A 22,205-nucleotide genomic window follows, 5' to 3' on the forward strand; every position below is an offset into this window, starting at 1 on the left:
AAATTCCATGGTTTGCAGACTATGCAAACTATTTAGTATGTGGATTCCTTGAAAAAGGATTATCGTACCAAAGACGAAAGAAATTCTTCAGTGATATAAAACACTATTTTTGGGAAGATCCACATCTGTTTAAAAGTTGTCCAGATGGAATAATACGCCGATGTGTATTTGGAGATGAAGCTAGTAAAATATTAAACCATTGTCACACAGGACCAACAGGAGGGCATTATGGGCCTCAACTAACAGCAAGAAAAGTTTATGATGCTGGATTCTATTGGCCTACAATTTACAAAGATGCACACCTTCTTTGCAAATCCTGTGATGCTTGTCAAAGGGCCGGAAAAATAAGTCAACGTGATGAAATGCCACAAAATGTCATCCAAGTATGTGAAGTATTTGACATTTGGGGTATTGACTTTATGGGTCCATTTCCAAAATCTCATAATAATCTATATATACTCGTAGCCATTGATTATGTATCTAAATGGGCGGAAGCACAAGCTCTCCCAACTAATGATGCACGAGTTGTAGTCAACTTTTTAAAACGTCTTTTTGCAAGGTTTGGAACACCGAAAGCTTTGATAAGTGATCGGGGTACTCATTTCTATAATAATCAACTTGAGAAAGTTCTTAAAAGATATGGAGTTACTCATAAAATCTCCACCGCATATCATCCACAAACAAGTGGAAAAGTTGAAAATACCAACCGAGCCTTAAAACGTATTCTAGAGAAAACCGTAGGATCAAATCCGAAGGAATGGTCCATTAAATTGGAGGATGCACTCTGGGCTTTTAGAACAGCCTACAAAACTCCAATTGAAACCACACCTTTTAGACTTGTTTATGGAAAAGCATGTCATCTTCCAGTAGAAATTGAACACAAAGCATTTTGGGCTTTGAAGACATGTAATCTTGATTTACATGAAGCCGGACGTCTACGATTAAGTCAACTAAATGAATTAGAAGAATTAAGACATGAAGCATACGAAAATTCGTTAATCTATAAAGAAAGAACGAAGAAATGGCATGATAAAAGAATCAGAAGTTCAAAAGAATTTAAAGAAGGAGACAGAGTTCTTCTTTTCAATTCACGATTCAAGCTATTTCCTGGAAAATTAAAATCAAGATGGTCTGGACCATTCATAGTTAAAAGAGTTTTCCCATACGGAACAGTAGAATTGATAAATTCAAATGGGATTGAATTTAAAGTTAATGGTCACAGAGTTAAACACTACATACATAGTCCGATGGAAGTCGACAACGAAGTTAATCACAATTTCGACACCACAGCTAACTAAGTGTGGGAAGAATCAAGTCTTTAAAGGATAATATGTATTTCTGTTAGAGTTAGATTGTCTGTTTTCGTGTAGTTCTCGAAAATGGAACCCGAATGGTCTTTCCCTAGCAGACCCTAAAGAACTAGTCTTCTCCCCCCATTCTGAATTTTTATTTTTTTTAGGTTTTTACAAAATGAAGACTGCCTGTGAACTAAACCATGGTCTAATGCTACACGCTTTGATCACTAAACGTAATAATGACATACTACCGAGTGAATTAGTATCAGTAATCAGAGAAAGAATGGACGGAGTTAGAAAAGAATCCAGATGCGAAGATAATAAGTTACAATTTGGTAAAGGAAAATCAAAATCCGCAACAAAAAGAAGAGCACGACACCTAGAAAGATGTCACAAATGTGGAAAATGGTCACATGGAGGTAAATATTCAAATAATCAAACCTATTCAAATACCGAATTTGTTACTTTATGCAGAGACGGACCGTTCATATGTTTAGAAGAAAAGACACTGAATGCTCGAGGTTACGCCTATGTAGCTATGGAAAACCAATTAAACCGACTATCTTATGAATGAGATAGATCATATAACTAAGAAATCTATTTCACAGGTAAGTCTGTACAGTTTTTATTTTATTTTTATTTTTAACCTTTTGATAATAAACGCTAATTTGTTCGCTAAAAAGTATTAAATTGATATTGAATAAAATTAGGTTTGGCGACCGAAATTATTGATATCATTCAAAAATTTATTACATCACTGCGAAATTTAACGTTTATTCTTAAGGTATAAATATCTTTAATCAATCAACACAAAATATTTCAAAAATTCGTCATGAGTTAAATTAGGTTTTGGAACCGAAATTACTTTACTGAAAAGAGGGGCGCATATTTTTGATAATATTTGATTGATTAAAGTGGGATAAAAAGCCAAAAAGATTTTTAATTTTATTTTTACCATGTTTTTAAAATTAATATTTAAATCTTAAATTAATATTGTAAACTTTGTAAAAACAATATTTTTAAAATTGTAAATATTTGAAAAATTAATATAAGTTTGGTGTGAATTTATAATATGAATTTTTAAAATTAAGTTTGGTGTGAATTTTTAATATTGATTTTGAATTTTATATTTAAATTATGTGAATTTAAAAACAAAAATTTACTTAATCTCATTAAGTTAAAAATATGATTTTTAAAATTCGTCGTAAGTTGAAGACTAGGTCTTTGAACCGAAATTGCTTTACCCAAGGGAGGGACGAGAACTTTTATTATCATTATTTTTAATCTTATTGATTTAAAGTATGCCAAAAACATTAAAAAATCCAAAAATCTTAGCTTTTAAAACAATCGCTACAAAAAGACAAATTTTAAAATTTTGTCGAGGGACGGACTAGGACATCGATCTGAAACGACCTCGTCCTAAATAACAAGGGAAACAAAATTTTAAAATTAAGTACTTAATTGTTTTATAAGTTAATGATTATAAAAAAAAAAAAAAAAACAAACTCCGCGAGTCGCGGAGTTTGAAGGGTAATTCACCGCGAGTCGCGGAGGGACGAAAAATCAGAAAAAATAAAATCGAGCAGAACAGCTCAGAACACACACAAAACTAAAAAAAATACTGCGAAAACTGCAGAAAAAACCCGAGAAAAAACCCCCAAAATCACAATTTTTAACCGTTAATCACCAAATCTTTTACTAAAATCATGTTGAGAAGGATGCTATCAAGGAATTACTCAAGAAAAACGGTAAATTTCTACACCTAAACACCATTTAATCCGAATTAGTGTTCTTGAGCAATTTTTTCCCCAATTTGATTTTGATACTTTTTAATGTAATTAGGCTTAAATTGTTTATGTATTATGCTTGTATAACCTAGATTGATGCTGTTTAACATGATTAGAAGCCTTAAACTTCAAATTTTGAGTAATCTAGGGTTTGTGTTCTTGAGCAAATTTGGGGCTTTTTGATATAAACAGGTTATGGACGATTTTTGTCATGAATTGTTGCTAAATTAAGTAGTGTAACATGTTTAGGTAGTTAAATGATCCAAACTTTGAGCCTAAACATGATTTTGAGAATTAAAGTGGACTTTTTCAAGTCTAAAATTAATGAACTTGATTTTTGAGAGATAATGCCATTTGAAACTTGTTTAATTGCTAATAATGATTATTTTGACATGTTATTTGAATTGAATGCTTATGAACTTGGCGAACATTTTCGTATATGCTTATTTGAAAAAGTGTAGATTTGATGAAAATATGAAAATAAGCTTAAGTTTGATATAAATTGATCATGTCATTGTAATTATTTTGATTGATGATTTTGCTGACACTAATGCATATTTGGATGCACAAAAATTGTGTTTGATGTATTTTGCAGACTGAAAGGGGTGAATCTTCATCCCAAGCTCGCAATGCTCCTGCTGAGAATGCAGAACAACAGGAGGTGGATAACTACTACAAGCAGGATATACCTCATCCGGTCATGACATTTTCTGATATGCACTTGGAAGAGTTGCACCCGAACCTGAGATTTGACAGACTTTGGATAGATTATCCAAAATATCAAAGGGGTTTGCATACTCTTCATTCTAAGGTTGTTGAGGTACCGAGGGTCATAGGGACCCTTAGAAGCTGTAGAATTGGCCGGGCCAATTAGGGAATTACTTGTACAGAGGTATGGTAATTCTACTTTTAATGACTGGGTACGTTTATTCACCATGCGTAGACCTGTATATAAAGTATGGTGTGAAGAATTATTGTGTAGTATAGAGTTGAATGATCGGGTAGCTAGTTTAACCGATCGTTCTTTTATTAGATTTTTGTTAGGCGGTTCGATGCGCCACATGTCTTTACTGGACATGGCTCAGGCTTTACGTATATACGCCTGAGGAGTTAGCATCTGCCGATTGTAGAGGGTTGATACTAAACGGTAGAAAGATAGATGAAAATTTTGATACACACGGTGTGTGGAGTCAAATGACAAGCCATCACCGTTTCAAAGGGGGAAATTACTCTTATTTGGATATAGATAGAGCCAAATTAAGAGTGATTCATAGGTTTTTAGCTAATTCGATTACACAAAGGGGTAAGAACAAGGAAAAGGTAAATGAACAGGATTTGTTTTACCATATGTGTATTCGAGACCCACAAAGCGCTGTAAGTATACCGTATTGTGTGGGTTATTATTTATCAGCTATGGTTCGGGGGATGAGACCGCATAGCATAATAGGAGGTGGTATTTTTATTACTTTGATTGGTGAATATCTCGGTGTGGATATAAGTCGGGGGGGATTATTAGTCGAAGAACCAGAACCCCGCGATACTATAGGTTTAAATGTATACCATGGTGCGAAAGTTTTGAAGAGGCAAAATAACGTCGCAGTACCATACCATGGTAGACATCCACAGGTTGAGAGAAACCAACAACAAGGTAATGTAGGAAGGGGGAATGAGATGCAAGAAATGCAAAGGTTTATAGCTTCTCAGGAGTACGAAAATGCTAGACAGAGAGCATTTGAAGATTGGCAAGTTCATCAGAACCAAATCATAGCTCATTGCCAACATATAGGTAGAAACTATATTCCTACACCGAAACCCATCTTCCCTCCCTGGTCTATAGAGATGCAACCACCGTATCCTACGTATAACCCTGCCGAAGCATTCTATAGCACCTATGGTTATGCCTGGAACCCCTATTGGTATCAATATCATCCATAGTATACTTAGTTTTATTTATTTTGTAATTTTTAATGATTGATACGTTTAATACTTTTGTTAATATTGTAATAGTTTTTATAATTGTCTAACTTTTATTCTTAGATTTTAATAATTTTTGAATGTGGGGTAATATACCAAACTTCAAAAATATGTATATATGTTTGCAGTTTATCTTATGTACACAGAGGGTAAAACAACGCATTTTCAAAGACTGGCATTAAGTTCAGCAAAAGCAACTAATTTTGACGACAAGATGCAAAATATATGTGAAATAACAACAAGATGGAATGAACAAATGATGTGCACCATTTATCATTCAGCAAACAAACGCCAATATATTTGGAAACTTTGGTAAAAATTTAATCATTTTCACACAAATCACCCTCAATAATTTAAATTATTACTGATTTCTTACAAATGAGGGCATTGCAAGATCTTAAGTGTGGGAAGGGGTTAAATTCTTTCGGATTTTAAAATTTTTTACTTTATACACTTGGTTACCATTAAAAATACTAGTAAAGCAGTAGTTGTATTAGAATCTAGTGCTCTCTGATAATAAAGAACAGCCCTAGTCTTATATACTGACTACCCAATTCTAGTAAAATTTTTCAAAATTTTCAATTAAATGAACTCAAAATCATGTTTATACATATTTATGAACGATAAAACTAGGTTTTGACACCGAAATTATTGTTACCTCGGAAAGGACATAAATTGAGAAACAAACCAAAATGTTAAAATTCATTTAAAATGGAATAGAGGACGATAAAAAGGAAAATAAAAGCCAAGTGTGGGAAAATTTACCAAGTTATCTTAAACAAATGTCACATATATCTGTAACAAATAACTGAAAATACTTTTGCTTTGGACTAAACTAAACTGTTTTACCCGATGAAAGAAAAGAAGAGATGGATCTACACGATGAATCAATTCCATCATTAAAAGGAAGTAAAGTCTTCCGAAAAAGAAACGCGCTTCTTGATTTAGGTCATGAAGTTGTCGTCCAGACCAGCTGTAGGTTGACGAAAAATCTAGAAAAGTCATCACTAAAATCAGCAGGAAATCCACGGACCTCAGCATTAAACAGGGTTGCCAAGTGGTCAGATTTATCCTAACCATGAGAAGGATTTATCTCGTACAATGGGGGGGCACCATGCAAATTAGCTGGATAAGACTAATGAATCAGATCCCCAGAAAGGATAATCTCCTTAAAAATTAAAAATCAGCTTTTAAAGACTGATATTACTCAATCCTAGAGATTGACCTTAAAGACTGAGAATTACAAACTCATGGAATTCAATGATATCTAAACTCGAGCTTGAACGAGAAAATATTTTGATCAAAATTACAAACCGATTTGTTTTCTGAAAACCCTATTTTCAATGCGTTCATTACCATTGAACGTAAAATCCTAGGAATTCACCTGGAATTCATTAGGTCACCTGAACTAAATCGGGTGTCAACCGTAAGAACGGTGGTTGCATAGTGGTCAAAGACAGGACCTTGTGTCATACCGAAAAATTATAAGGGTGAGCTTTACTATTGCTCCTACCAAGGATAGTAATTGCGTCCAACACGTTATAGACCATAATTAAAAGCATGTCAGGGGACATTGCCTTAACAGTTGCTTGTTCAACGCTTTCCTTTACAACCGGACGGTAGTTTACCGAAAGGTAATATACGGGACAAGTAAACTGGACGTGTTGCTTTCTAAATACAAGGTTGGCAAGTGGGTGACACAAAACCGCAAGTTTTGAGCTAAAATTTTCAAATCTGAAACCCACCAAACCCACAAAAATATTTTGCAAACACCGGTAAAGGTTATTCCGGAAAACTTATCTAGGGTAAAAACTAGATTTAATTTTCAAAAGATCAAATGTTTTCATAAAGATCCAATTTCCTTAATGGATCTAAATTTTTATAGTTATGTGGGACTGTAAACCATATCGTTACTACCATTGTTTATATCACCGTATAGAAATCACTGATGTACAAAGTGTGAAGAATAAAGAAGTGATTCTAGTATTTCAAGACGATATTGCTTGAGGACAAGCAACGCTTAAGTGTGGGAATATTTGATAATGCTAAAAACGAACATATATTTCATAGCATTATTCCTCAAGAAAGACAAGCTTTTAATTGAAATTGTTCTATTTACAAGTGATATTCGTTTAAATAAAAAAAGGTGAAGACAAAAGACAGATTCGACGAATTGAAGACGCAAACGACCAAAAAGCTCAAAAGTACAAAAGACAATCAAAGAGGTTCCAATTATTGATAAGAAACGTCTCGAAATTACAAGAGTACAAGATTCAAAACGCAAAGTACAAGATATTAAATTGTACGCAAGGACGTTCGAAAATCCGGAACCAGGACATGAGTCAACTCTCAATGCTCGACGCAACGGACTAAAAATTACAAGTCAACTATGCACATAAATATAATATAATATATAAATAATTCTTAAAAATTATATATATATTATATTAATATTTAAAACCGTCGGCAAGAAAGACTCCAAAAGGGACTGAGCTGTAATTTCAAACTCCGCGACTCGCGGAGTTTGAAGGCAAAAATGCCGCGAGTCGCGGAGCCCCAAAAGTCGAAAATCCCTATAAAAGCAAACGAATTCTGATCGCAAAAATCACCAAATATATCCATCTCTCTATCTATATCGTATATATTTATATTTATATTTATATTTTAATTTTAATTTTAATTTTAATCCTAATAATAAGGATATGTTAGCGAATGTTGTAAGGGTGTAAGTCGAAATTCTGTCCGTGTAACGCTACGCTATTTTTAATCATTGTAAGTTATGTTCAACCTTTTTACATTAATGTCTCGTAGCTAAGTTATTATTATGCTTATTTAATCCGAAGTAATCATGATGTTGGGCTAATTACTAAAATTGGATAATTGGGCTTTGTACCATAATTGGGGTTTGGATAAAAGAACGACACTTGTAGAAATTGGACTATGGGCTATTAATGGGTTTTATATTAACTAAACAATACCTTGTTAATTTAATATACAAACTTATAATTCGACGTATTTATATATAACCACATACGCTTGACTGGGTACGGTGGGCGGGATATCTATAAATACCAATAATTATTCATTTTACCGGATACGGAATTGGATTAATAGTTAATAGACTTGTTGAAACTGGGGTGAATTACATTCAAGGGTAATTGGTGTAATTGTTAACAAAGTAGTAAAACCTTGGTTTACACGCAGTCGATAACCTGGTGTATTCATTAAACAAAGTATTAAAACCTTGTTACAATTTGAATCCCCAATTAGTTGGAATATTTGACTTCGGGAATAAGAATAATTTGACGAAGGCTTTCGCTCTTTATATTTATGACTGATGGACTATTATGGATAAATCCGTATGGACATATTAAATAATCCAGGACAAAGGACAATTAACCCATGGGCATAAAACTAAAATCAACACGTCAAACATCATGATTACGGAAGTTTAAATAAGCATAATTCTTTTATTTCATATTTAATTTCCTTTATTTTATATTTAATTGCACTTCTAATTATCGCACTTTTATTTATTGTTATTTAATCGCACTTTTAATTATCGTACTTTTTAATTATCGCAATTTTATTTTATCGCACTTTTATTGCAATTTCATTATCGTTATTTATTTTACGCTTTAAATTAAGTCTTTTATTTATTTAATATTTTACATTAGGTTTTAACTGCGACTAAAGTTTTAAAATCGACAAACCGGTCATTAAACGGTAAAAACCCCCCTTTATAATAATAATATTACTTATATATACATTTGTATTTCTATAAAAGTAAACTAATATAGCGTTAAGCTTTGTTTAAAAAGATTCCCTGTGGAACGAACCGGACTTACTAAAAACTAAACTACTGTACGATTAGGTACACTGCCTATAAGTGTTGTAGCAAGGTTTAAGTATATCCGTTCTCTAAATAAATAAATATCTTGTGTAAAATTGTATCGTATTTAATAGTATTTTCTTGCAAAAATATAAGCTATTTTCGTATACCACGCTGCAAACATCAACTTCCATCATGCTTCTTTATTTCATTATAATATATATGATCGCTATTTCTTAGCAGACACAGGTACCAGGGTTAACAGATGATGAGAGTTCATTGTTTGATTTAAACAGAAAGAAGAAAGTGTATAGCAGCTGTAGCAGTATGTAAAAACAGAAGGAATGAAGAGAGAAAAAGTAAAAGAAGATGATTGAAGGTTGGTTCATTTGTAAAGAGAGAAGAGAAAGAATGAAGAGAGAGAAAGTAAAAGAAGATGATTGCAGGCTTGTATTCGATGATGATGTATGGTGGTGACGGGTTGTAAAAACAGAAGGAAACAAAGGTGTGGGCTGCAGTAGGTATGGCGATTAATATGGTGGTTTGTGATTTGTAAATGGGTGGTGTTGGGAGGTCCATGGTTATATTATGGTTCACGATGGTGGTTGTTTAACAAGAAAAACAACGGTTGGTGTTGGTTTGATGGTGGTTTAATATGAAGAATATTAGAAGAGAGAAAGAAGAAAGAAAGTGACGATTTGGGTTGTTTTTGAGTGATCATGTGTGGTAGTTTGGTTGTTGTACATTCAATCAAAATAGAAGAGAAAAAAAAGAGTAGTAGTTATGGTTGTTGTGGTGTTGAGTTCACAAAGAAGAAACAGAAAAAGATAATTAAACGGTGGTGATAAAATGGGTTTTATTCTAAACGGGCTCTCTATATATTTATTTGGTTTTCCTTTCTTTTTTTTCATTCGAATTGTGCTAACAGAAGATATAAAGAGGTTAAGTATTAATATTTCAACTTAATTGACTCCATTAACGTTTGTTGTATAGCTAAGATCCGTCGACACCCAAATATTCCATCAGGTACTAAGAAAATAATAAAAAAATAAAAGAGGATTTGATAGCTAACAACATTTGGATATATCTGTGTGGATTTACTTCTTGTAACAGATCTTTAGAGACAGGAATCAATCTCTACAGTTTTTGAAAAAGATGTGAAACAGAATACGTAATTCTCCCATTTTTTATATATATGTATCGCATTTATATAATTATATACATTTATATATGTATTTATGTATATATATATATATATATATATATATATATATATATATATATATATATATATATATATATATATATATATATATATATATATATATATATATAACAATATTTTCATATACGTACATGTATTTATACATATGTATCTGTAGTTGCATAATTTGGTTGTATATATCCGTATATGTATATATCAAATTTCTTATTTTTGATAGTTAACTAATATAATTATTTTAATAGTATTAATTTTAATAATACTAATAATAATATTATTAATAATATTACTACTAAAGTTTAATAATGGTAGATGATAAATAATAATATAATAACATTAATGTTAACAATGTTAATTGTCAATATTAATATAAATGATAATAATAATCTTATTCGTTATAATAATATTAATAGTAATATTACTAATATAATTAATAATGTTAATATCATTATTGATAATAATAATGAGAGTAGTACTAATATTTTTAGTTATAACAAATTATGCTTAACAAATCTCATTTATATATACTATATAATTAATTCCAATGATTAAATGGTATCATATTAATTTAAATTAATATATGCAATTATATTTATACTTATATATATATATATATATATATATATATATATATATATATATATATATATATATATATATATATATATATATATATATATATATATATATATATATATATATATATATATATTTATTTATTTATTTATTTATTTATTTAAGTGTTTATTTACACACAAATGTTCGTGAATCGTCGGGCATAGGTCAAAAGGGCAAATGCATCCATCTAACTGTTCCAAAGTTTTCAAGACTCAACATTACAGACTTTGCTTATCGTGTCGGAAACATATAAAGATTAAGTTTAAATTTGGTCGGAAATTCCCGCGTCGTCACAAATATGACTGGTAACAAATTCGTACACTTATTGATATTTATTTCTAAAAATTTTGTTTTGTATCTGTGATTGAATTCGACGTGTTTATTCTTATCAGACAAGAAGGACAATTGAATCGTTGTAAAACAGATTCCCTAATTTTTATTGATTTTTCTTCTTCTGTTTCTTTCTGAATTGTATCAATTATAGAATGTAAAAGAGATAGTAATACAGTAACAAGATTCGATTTCAGTTGTATATCACTTTCTATACACAGTAATTGATTGTTTTAATAGGTTGTTTTCTAGTAGCAATTGGAGTCGACAGAATATCACTTAGGAAAGAAAAAAAAATATAGAAAGAGATTGCAATTTCCTTCGTACGATTCTTGATTTGGATATTTAACAAACTGAAGACAGAAAAAAATGAATAAAGCTGGTTAGTGATTCGATTGCATTGTACTGAGAATATAGGCAGTAATCAATCTGTATAAAAGAAGGAAAAAAAATGAAAAGTAGATAAAGACCCTAAACTGATTTTGTTTAAGTCTGTATCATTTTTTTTTATAAAAATAACATTATTAATTAATGACTTATAATTACATTAATAATAATCAAAATGCTAATAATAATAATAGAACTAATAATAATAATAATATTAATAATAATAATATCCAAATAATACTACTAATAATAAGAATAATGATTAAAAGTAATAGGAATAATGATAATAATAATTTTTGAATAAAAATGATAATTTTTAGTAATAATAATGATATAACAAATTACATTTGTTAACTTTCATATACTATATATTGAAAATAATAAAATAACTAATACTGATTTTTATATAATAATGAAAGTAATAATAATATTAGTATAACAATTATATTTTAACTTGTAACGACATTTAATATAATAATATTACAATTTATTAATTATGTAATTATATTATTCATTATATGATAACATTCTTTGAATATTTGATACTTATATCTTTTATATATATATATATATATATATATATATATATATATATATATATATATATATATATATATATATATATACAAGTACATGTTCGTGAATTGTCGAGAATGGTCGAAATTAAATGAATGCAAGAAAACAGTTCAAAAATTTTGAGACTCAACCTAATAGACTTTTCTTATCGTGTCAAAAATATTAAATCGTATCGAGAGTTTGGTTTAAAATTTGTCAAAAATTTTTGGGTCATTACACTTAACAGCTCCTAAGAGGTCTCTTCAGAACAGTCAATAGGCATACTAGGTCATTCATGTCTCAATTCCTAAGTTCCGTATCCTAAAAGCGCATTAAATGCCTCTCGGGAACTTCGTCCATACCGAGTTCATAGAATCTTCAGATACACTATAACCAGGGGTCTTAATCTTATGAAGTAGCTAATTTCATATAGGTGGACAAGTCCTGATCACAACCTAGGTTGGTCAATCCTTAAGATGCTAGCATACAAATCTATCAGACTTCCGAGTTCAGTATTATAACAGTAATCGTACTAAATTAACATAATTACGCTAACCCAAACTTCTATCATGGCAACATACATATTAATTAAGCTATCATGGTAATATCGGAACGCATTATTAAACATAAAAAGTAAGAACACATGTTTAATACAAAACACAAGCGTTTCGGATAAAAACCTGAGAAGGCCGAAGAAATCTGCCCGAGATCGCAGGGACTTGCACGGATATCCTCCGGAAAATAAAAGCTAAGCTAACTACTACTAAAGACTAACTAAAAGCTTGAAAATATGAAATGAATTACAAATTGAGTGTGTGTTGAAATGGATGGAGAAAGCCCTTTAAATAGACTTTAAAATTGCCTGCAAACGGCTGGCAGGCCGTTTGGCAAGCCGTTTGCAGGGGCCGTTTGCTAAGGCAAGCCGTTTATCGAGGCCCTTTGCTCTGACCGTTTGGCAGGTCGTTTGCCATACTGGCAGGCCATTTGGCAAGCCGTATGGTAGGCCGTTTGCTGGCCTGGTCAGCCTGATTTCACTGGATCGTAATTTGATTTCTTGTCTTTCACCGTTTTCGCTCTAGAAACTCCGTTTTAGCTCCGTTTTACTTGATTCTTTTTGCATCGCCTTCGTAATTATTTAATCTACAAAATCAACCGAAAAAGCGATAATTTTGCCGACAAAGTTTAAATCTTTATTGTTCTAGGGCTTAATATCGGGGATAAAAATGTGACTTTTTGGCCGATGTAGCGACCCAACAAAATCGTCATTGACAGCGCCGCTACTTAGGTCCCGTTGCGTGGTCATAGTCCCTATATGAGACGCGTTTGACCAAAATTATGTCGCATTCATTTGAAACGTGCATGACTTGCAAAGTTTAGTTCACCAAACGGATCGACAACAAGTTTAAGTTTACAAAAGTAGTAAAGTACAAATGAAATATCTTGCGACATAATTAGTTTAAAATCACAGTTGCTATAAATAGCGTAAGTATGTAAACAATATGTTTGAATCCAAAGGTGCTATCACTAGCGTATGCATGTATGTATGCTTGACCCCAAGCAAGTATGAATGTACGCGGAAGCATGTATCAAATAGCCATGTATGAACCTGAGAAACATATAGAAAACTGTCAACGAAAAACGTTGGTGAAATCATAGGTGTATTAGTAAATGTTATATTTTGAACCACAAGATTTAGTATTTCCAATATGTTGATTATCCAAATCGTTTGCATTCCAAAAGTTTGTTCGCGAGCACCCAATTATCAAGACTTAACGTTTCCTTCCATAGAACCCCATCACAATAGTGTTAGAACATACACTGTTTCTCGAAAATATATTTCATCCGTAGACGGTAGCGAACCGTCCGAAATGAGGGTTTGTTAAACCCGTATGGCCACACAATATAAGTTCTCGCTTACACCCTGCAAGTGTAACTAATGATAATCGAATTGAGGATTTTTGTTCTAACTCGCTGTGGAATGTTTGTTTCATCGTACTTGTGTTCAAAGTATAAAAGTAAGTAGTACAAAATGTAACAAAGTATATGTTCCTCAGCCCACAATTTAAAAGTATAAAAAGTTGTTGAAAAGGTGGGACTATGATCTCACCTCGAGTGCACGAGTATAAAGGTACTTCACAAAGTAAACGTGTGCATGAAAGTTGCTTAGTCTTGACCTAAACAAGTAAATTGTATCAATTAACCGGTTACGACACATGGTTGGGTGAAATGTGTTCAATTAGTCCTATGGCTCGTTACGACTCGATTACGTAGCATGTGAATCACGTTGTCAAGTTTCATGCAAGAATCAAGTATAAAATAAGATTAGAACGATTGCATAAGTGTTTTGTTAAGTTTAACTAAAGTCAAACTTGGTCAAAGTCAACGAAAAAGTCAACGGGGTCGGGTCGGGTCCCGAACTATTTTTCTGAGGTGTTTATTCATATATAAGCATGTTAGAACAAGTTACATGTGAATCGGAGGTGCGTAGCATAGCAAACATTTTTTGAAATTTGACAAAGTAGGTCAGAACCCAAACACGGCTATTGCCGCGCCGCGGCCTGAGGTGTCGCGCCGCGACATTAGGCGTGGCCTGGTACCTGGTCAGTTTCAAAAGTTCAAGTCTTGATCCAAAATTCAATTTAGCACAAAACGCAAACCGTAAACACTTAGAATACGCATCTTATATCATTGGAAAGCTCTTTTGACAAGGAATACAATTAACTACCTTTCACAAGCAAAAACATCAATTACAATAACCGAAAACTCGTCAATTGATCAAGAAAGGTTTATTTTCAAAGTTTCAAGTTCGTAAAAAGTATTTTATGATTCGGGAATCCAATTTACACATACGATATGCCGTTTCGAAGGTAATTAAGCATACAATGCATCTAAACACTTACTAACAACATTAACAAGCATTCAACGCATCAAAAGTTCATTTCAAAGTCTATCAAACCCTAACCAAAATTCACAAAAATCAATAATCATGTGTTTGAAGTTTTCTTAATCAACCTACGCATCAAAACGAAGCTAGTGATACTAGTAACACAATTAAAACATGAACTTTAACAATCAAACAACATTTAATCTTCCAAAATGCAAGATTAAGAAAACCCATTTCAATTGTTCAAACTAGTTACTTAAAACAACAAATCGAGCAAACAAAATATATATTCATGTTACACACGAGCCATAGACACTAACTAACACCATTTCAAGTATAAAAACACGAATTTAGAGAAAATCTAGAGTTTTAGAAATGTTACCCAAACTTGATGAAATTGGTACCAAAATGTAGAGGATGAAGAGAGGATCACGAAAATGTAATTTGTTTTGATGTTTGCTTCTCCAGTCGGATTTAGATGATGAATTTGTGAGTTGGGTGTTTGAGTTCATGAAAGGGAAGTAGAGAGAAAAGAGGAAGAAGGTGGGAGGTGAAATGAATGGATGGATAAGGTGGGTTGACTAGTTGACCTAGTCAACTAGTTTGCCCACTTGGCAACCTCGGTCCCTCAAGTTTCAAAGCGGATGCGGGAATTAACCAAACGAATATTTTAAAAACGCTCAAGTAAACGAGTGATGTTATAATTAAATAACGAGAATATTATGAACGTTTGTTAACGGAATCTACGAATATAAATAACGAAAGATATTATAAAAAAAAAAGATAGTGTTAAAAATAAATTTAACGGAAAAACGCGGGATGTTACATTACCTACACCTTAAAAGAAATTTCGTCCCGAAATTTAGTTGGAAGTAGTAGTTGTTGTTTCTTCTTCGAAACTTTTGTGTTGTAAATTCTACGAATAAGTGAAGGTACTCCCTTGGGCATTTCAACGAACTTTAACGGTCGGGATTTTACGTTGTATTGGAGTTTGGTTTCACGATTCATAGTTTCAATCGGTCCTCCTATGAGGTGGAGTTTATCGTTGATAGTAGGTTCATCGAAGAGGATAACAAGTCCTTGTTTCGCAAGACACGCCTTTAAGTTTGATACGTAGAATTTAGGATGAACGGAGACTCGAATGAGTTGAAAAATCTAAACGGCTAGTAACGGGTCCAAAACGCCCCAGGATTTTAAAAGGACTAAAAATATCGCGGATTTAGCTATCTACGTTTCCCGAAACGGATTACACCTTTTCAAGGTGCGACTTTAACGTTACGCGGTTACCCACTTAGAATTCGAGAGGTTCACATCTAACATCGGCATAGTTCTTTTGGCGACTACGATCCGCCTTGAGCCTTTCTTGGAATTGAAAAATTTTCCGGTTGTTTCATGGATGATTTCGGGTCCGGTGGTTCGCTTGTCACCTACTTCGGTTCAACAATTTAAGAAAATGACAATTATGGCTATACGGGTCCTCGAAAGTGTGACGTTAAGACTTGAATGATAACCATCGTTGTAAGAGAATTTGGTTAAAGGCAAAAACTTTTCTCAAGTAAATTTGAAGTTGATAACACAAATTCGTATTACGGTTTCCAAGGTTTGAATCGCATGTTTGCTCGGTCCGTCGGGTTGTGGTTGATGTGCGGTACTCATGTCTAAACGTGGTCCCGAGACTTTTTGTGAGGCACTCCAAAATCTAGAAGTGAAACGAGGATCTCGATCCGAAACGAGGTACATGTAGCGACCCCGACAAATCGTCAAGTGACGGCGTCGGCTACGTGGGTCCCATTACCTGATTATAAGTCTTTAAGATAACGTTTGACCGAAATATGTCGCCTTCATTTCAAAATAAAGATTGTTTCAAAGTTTACAAGAATTGTTCAACCAAAAGTTAAGTTACAACGTTATAAGTACGATTGAAATCTAGGCGACACGGTTTAAAGTGAAGTCAAAAGACGCTCCATGAAAAGCATGTATACTCGACATCCAATGCAAGTATCAAATAATGAGCGGAAGCATGTATCACATATCGTGCAAGACCTGAGAAAAACATAGAAATCTGTCAACGAAAACGTTGGTGAAATCATAGGTTTAGTAAGTAAATTGTATTGAACCACAAGGTTCTTTAAGAATTGTTCAACCAGAATCGTTCACATGCCAAAATAGTATTTGTATCACGAGCACCCAATTATCAAGGCTTAACCGAATCTTCCCTCTGAATTTTGAATTTAGTGTTAGAACTTACACTATACATTGTTGAAATTATATTTCATTCACTAACGGTAGCGAACCGTCTGAATGAGGGTTTGTTAAACCCGTATGGCCACACAACATAATTACACGCTTACACTTACACCCTGCAAGTGGAACTAATGATAATTGGATTGAGGACTTTTGTTCAAACTCGTATGCATCCTTGTATTCGTATTTGTTCACAATGTAAAAGCATGAAAAGTAAATAAGTGTGAAATGTATGTGTTTCTCAGCCCACGATGTAAAGAATAAAAGTGATTAAAAAGTGGGACTATGATCTCACCTCGAGTGCACGAGTATAAAAGTACTTCAACAAGTAAACGTGTGCATGAAAGTTGCTTAGCCTTGACCTAAACAAGTAAGTTATATCAATTAACCGGTTACGACACAAGGTCGGGTGAAATGTGTTCAATTAGTCCTATGGCTCGTTACGACTCGAATAGTATAGCATGTGAACCACGTTGTCAAGTTTCATGCAAGAATCAAGTATAAAAGCATGTTAGAACGATTGTAATAAAGTTTGAGTTGACATTTCAAAACCTTACCATTAGAAAGGAAATCTTATTACGTTTCCAACGATATTTGATTCATCAAAAACGGAGTTACGGTCAAAAAGTTATGGCCAAAACAAGTTTGCTGAAGTTCGGATGAAACAGGCAATTGTCGCGGCGCGACAAATTGCTCCGCGGCGCGACAAATGCCTATGTTGAAGGTCAGAAAGCCTGAAAAACATGTTCTAAAATCACCCTTTGGGCCACGGCGCGACAAATTGCTCCGCGGCGCGACAAATAACGTGGTCTGGTGCCTGGTCAGTTTCAAAAGTTCAAGTCTTGATCCAAAATTCAATTTAGCACAAAACGCAAACCGTAAACACTTAGAATACGCATCTTATATCATTGGAAAGCTCTTTTGACAAGGAATACAATTAACTACCTTTCACAAGCACAAACATCAATTACTATAACCGAAAACTCGTCAATTGATCAAGAAGGGTTTATTTTCAAAGTTTCAAGTTCGTAAAACGTATTTTATGATTCGGGAATCCAATTTACACATACGATATGCCGTTTTGAAGGTAATGAAGCATACATTACAACTAAACACTTACTAATAACATTTCATGGCATTCTAAACATTAAAAGCTCGTTTTAAGTCTATCAAACCCTAACCACAATCCGCAAAAATCAATATTCATGTTTTTGAAGTTTCTTTAATCAACCTACGCATCAAAACGAAGCTAGTGATACTAGTAACACAATTAAAACATGAACTTTAACAATTTAACAACATTAACTCATCCAAAATCAAAGATTTAGCACACCCATTTCAAATGTTCAAACTAGTTACTCAAAACAACGAATCGAGCAAACAAAACATATATTCATGTTATACACGAGCCATAGACACTAACTAACACCATTTCAAGTCAAAAACACGAATTTAGAGAAATCTAGAGTTTTAGAAATGTTACCCAAACGAGATGAAGTTGGTATCAAATTGTAGAGGATGAAGAGAGGATTCCAAATATGTAATTTGTTTTGTTGTAAGCCTCCTAAATCGAATTTAGATGATGAATGATTGAATTGGGTGTTGTGTGTGTGTGTTCTTGCTAAAGAGAAAGAGAGATGAGGGAGATGGATGGAAATGGATGGAGGAGGTGAAGTGGTTGACTAGTTGACCTAGTCACCACTTTGCCCACTTGTCAACTTAAGTCCCTCATGTTTGTAGGCGGGTGCGGGAATTAACCAAACGAATATTTTTAAAACGCTCGAGTAAACGGGTGATGTCAAAATTAAATTGCGGGAATATAATGAACGTTACTCACGGAAACTATTAATTTAAATACGAAAGATTATGTTAAAAAAAAAAGACGGTGTTAAAATTAAATTTAACGGAAAAACGCGGGATGTTACATTATCCACACCTCAAAAGAAATTTCGTCCCGAAATTTAGTTGGAAGTAGTAGTTGTTGAATCTTCCTCGAGATCTTGCGTTGCCAATTCTACGAGTGAGGGAGAAGTACGTTCTAGGGTATTTCAACGAATTTTGACGGTCGGGATCATACGATGTTTTAAGGTTTGGCTTCACGATTTATGGTTTCAACCGGTCCTCATAGGAAGTGAGGGTTATCGTCGATAGTGAGTTCATCAAAGGAGATAACAAGTTCTCGTTTCGCAAAACACGTCTTTGAGTTGATACATCGAATGTAGGATAAACGGAGACTCAAAATGAGTCGGAAAAGTCTAAACGGCTAGCGACGGGTCCAAAACACCCCAAGAATTTAAAGGATCAAAATATCGCGGATTTAGCTTCCTACGTTTCCCGAAACGGATTGCACCTTTCCAAGGTGCGACTCTTAACGTGACGCGGTTTCCCACGTGGAATTTGAAATGTTTACGTCTAACATCGGCGTAGCTCTTGGTGATTACGAGTCGCGTAGGGTTTTACCTGAATATGAATAAATTTTTCTCGGTTGCTCATGAACAACCTCGGCCCCGGTGAATTGATCATCGTTTACTTGGTTCGACAAGGGAGAATGACGTTTCCGGTCACATGTGGTTTCAAAAGGAGTGACGTTAAAGCTTGAATGAAAATCATTGTAGTACGAGGATTCGGTTAAAGGAAAATACTTTTCTCAAGTAAATTTGAAGTTGGTAATACAAACTTGTATTATGGTTTCCAAGGTTTAAATCACATGTTTGTTCGGTCCGTCGGGTTGTGGATGGTACGCGGTACTCATGTCTAAACGCGGTCCCGAGGCTTCTTGTAAAACTAGAAGTGAAACGAGTATTTCGATACGGGATAATTAACAAAGATACACCGTGTTGGAATAGAATCTCTTAAGATATGTTTGAACGAGTCAGTTAGGGTTCGAAAAAAAAAAATGTTCGTTAGGACTATTCACCCTCGTGGCGAATACTTATGTAATATGAAGAGTTTCTCTATCCATTGAGAAATGTTACAAAAGTTTCCTTAAACGGAAATGCGAGCGATGAGGATAGGAGTGAAATGAGGACTTTGAATAGGATGAGCTTACATCTCGAGGTTGCCATAACGTGCCTCTAGTTGTCAAAAGTTGAAGTCTGAAAGAGAAACGAGATAGTACACGTAGTTGTATAGTTCGGGGTTGCATAATAGTTGGCCGATTATCAGAAACACAAGGGCGTTAAGTCAAAGAAGAGTGAAGTATCGTTGGATTGTGTGTTATCTTAAATTCCAGTAATATCAGACGGAAATGGTGAAATATCAGAGGTATGTAGTGTGGTACGTGATGACGAGAAAATTGATCGGATCCACAATTTAGTATTCGTCCTCTCCGTGCAAAATAACGAATTTAACTAGAAATGTTGGTGTGAAGAATCACGCTCAAGGTTCGATCGCGGAGAGATTAAAGTCGTGTAACACGAGAAAAGTCAGAAATGAATCTTCGGTAGTAACAGACGAGATCTCAGATTTTACGAATACAAGTCTGAGTGGGGAGAGTTTCCTGATTACATGTGGCTTGATTTCGAGATTGATTGAAATGCCTTGACCGTTAACATTATGGTCTAGAAAATTGGACTTCGTCCAACAGAAATTCTCACTTGGAGAATTTGGTATAGAGTTGCTCTTTTCTCAAAAGTTCGAGCGTAAGATGGTGATGTTGTTCGTTTTCCTTCTTTACTTGAATAAGTTAAGATGTCATCTATAAATACGATAACAAATTTGTCTAGATAAGTTTGCATACGTGGTTTAGGAGGTTTATGGATACGGACGAGCTTTGGATAAATCGAATGGTACTAAGAGAGATTTACAACTAACGTTGCGAGTTCGGAAAAGACTCAGGAGACATTGTCTCCCTTAACCCCCAATTGATGATAACCGGAACGGAGGTCGTTTTGGAATACACACGGGATTCGTGCAAGAAATCATGAGGTCATGGATGCGAGGGAGAGGGTATCGGTTTCCAACCGAAAATTACTCAGTTCACAATAATCTATACAAGACGATGGGAAAACATTTTTTTTTTTTTTTTTTTTTTTTTTATTTTAACGAATATGTTCCGAGCTCCCTAGTTCTATAGGTGTCAAGTCAAAAGTCTTAATGTATATCCTCCAATAAAATTCATAGGCACACAATATTTTTCCGTTGGTCACTTAAATCGTCTAAGTAGTATCTAGGGGAAAAAGTGGAATGTAAAAAGCACGAGTTAAAGACTTGTTTATAAAACGTCTAACGGTAACCGAATCGAATAAACATGAAACGTGAGAATTTCGAGAAGAAACATACCCGTGACTAGTCCATCGTCGTCTCGAGCATCCTGGGCGTTGATGTTGAAAGTTTAACGGCGTGCGTTGGGGTTGATTTTCTTATTTGGGCACGCACTCCTAAAATGGCCCGGTTGGCCACATTCAAAACAAACACCCGTCTTGGGTGCATTGTGCTCCTTTTGAGCGACGGGAGCGGTATTCCTACAATCGTGGGCTACATGGCCACTTCTTTGACACTTCAAGCAAAATGGTTTGCCACATTCGCCTAAATGATGTTTGTAGCACTCGTTACAATACGGTAGGTGTCCGGTATAACCCTTCTTGCCGTCGGAGGTGTAAGGCTTCTTAGCAAAGTTGTTGTTGCTTGATTGGGAGGGTTCCCACTTTCTTTTGTTGCCGCCCGATTTATCCTCGGCCTTAGGTGCCGGAACTACGATTTCGTCAACCGTTTCAATTAGTTGACGAGCCATGTTCATAGCGGCTTGATGAGTAGTGGGTTTGGATGACATCACCCCTTGTTTGATGCTTTTTGGAAGACCGAGCATGTAGAGCTCAATCCTTTGAGATTCGGGGTTAACAAGATTAGGACACATCAAGGATAGTTCGGCGAAGCGTTGATTATAAGCTTTAAGATCGTTTCCGACCGCTTTCAAAGTTCTTAGTTCTTCCTCAAGCTTTCGGGTTTCTTCGCGCGGAAAATATTCAACAATCATCTTTTCCTTTAGATCGGCCCAAGAGAGGGCATGAGCTTCATCGGTACCCACCGATTGAACATAGGTGTTCCACCATGTTAGAGTAATTCCGGAGAAAGTGTG

Source organism: Rutidosis leptorrhynchoides, chromosome 1 (assembly GCF_046630445.1).
Source record: "Rutidosis leptorrhynchoides isolate AG116_Rl617_1_P2 chromosome 1, CSIRO_AGI_Rlap_v1, whole genome shotgun sequence".
NCBI lineage: Eukaryota > Viridiplantae > Streptophyta > Magnoliopsida > Asterales > Asteraceae > Rutidosis > Rutidosis leptorrhynchoides.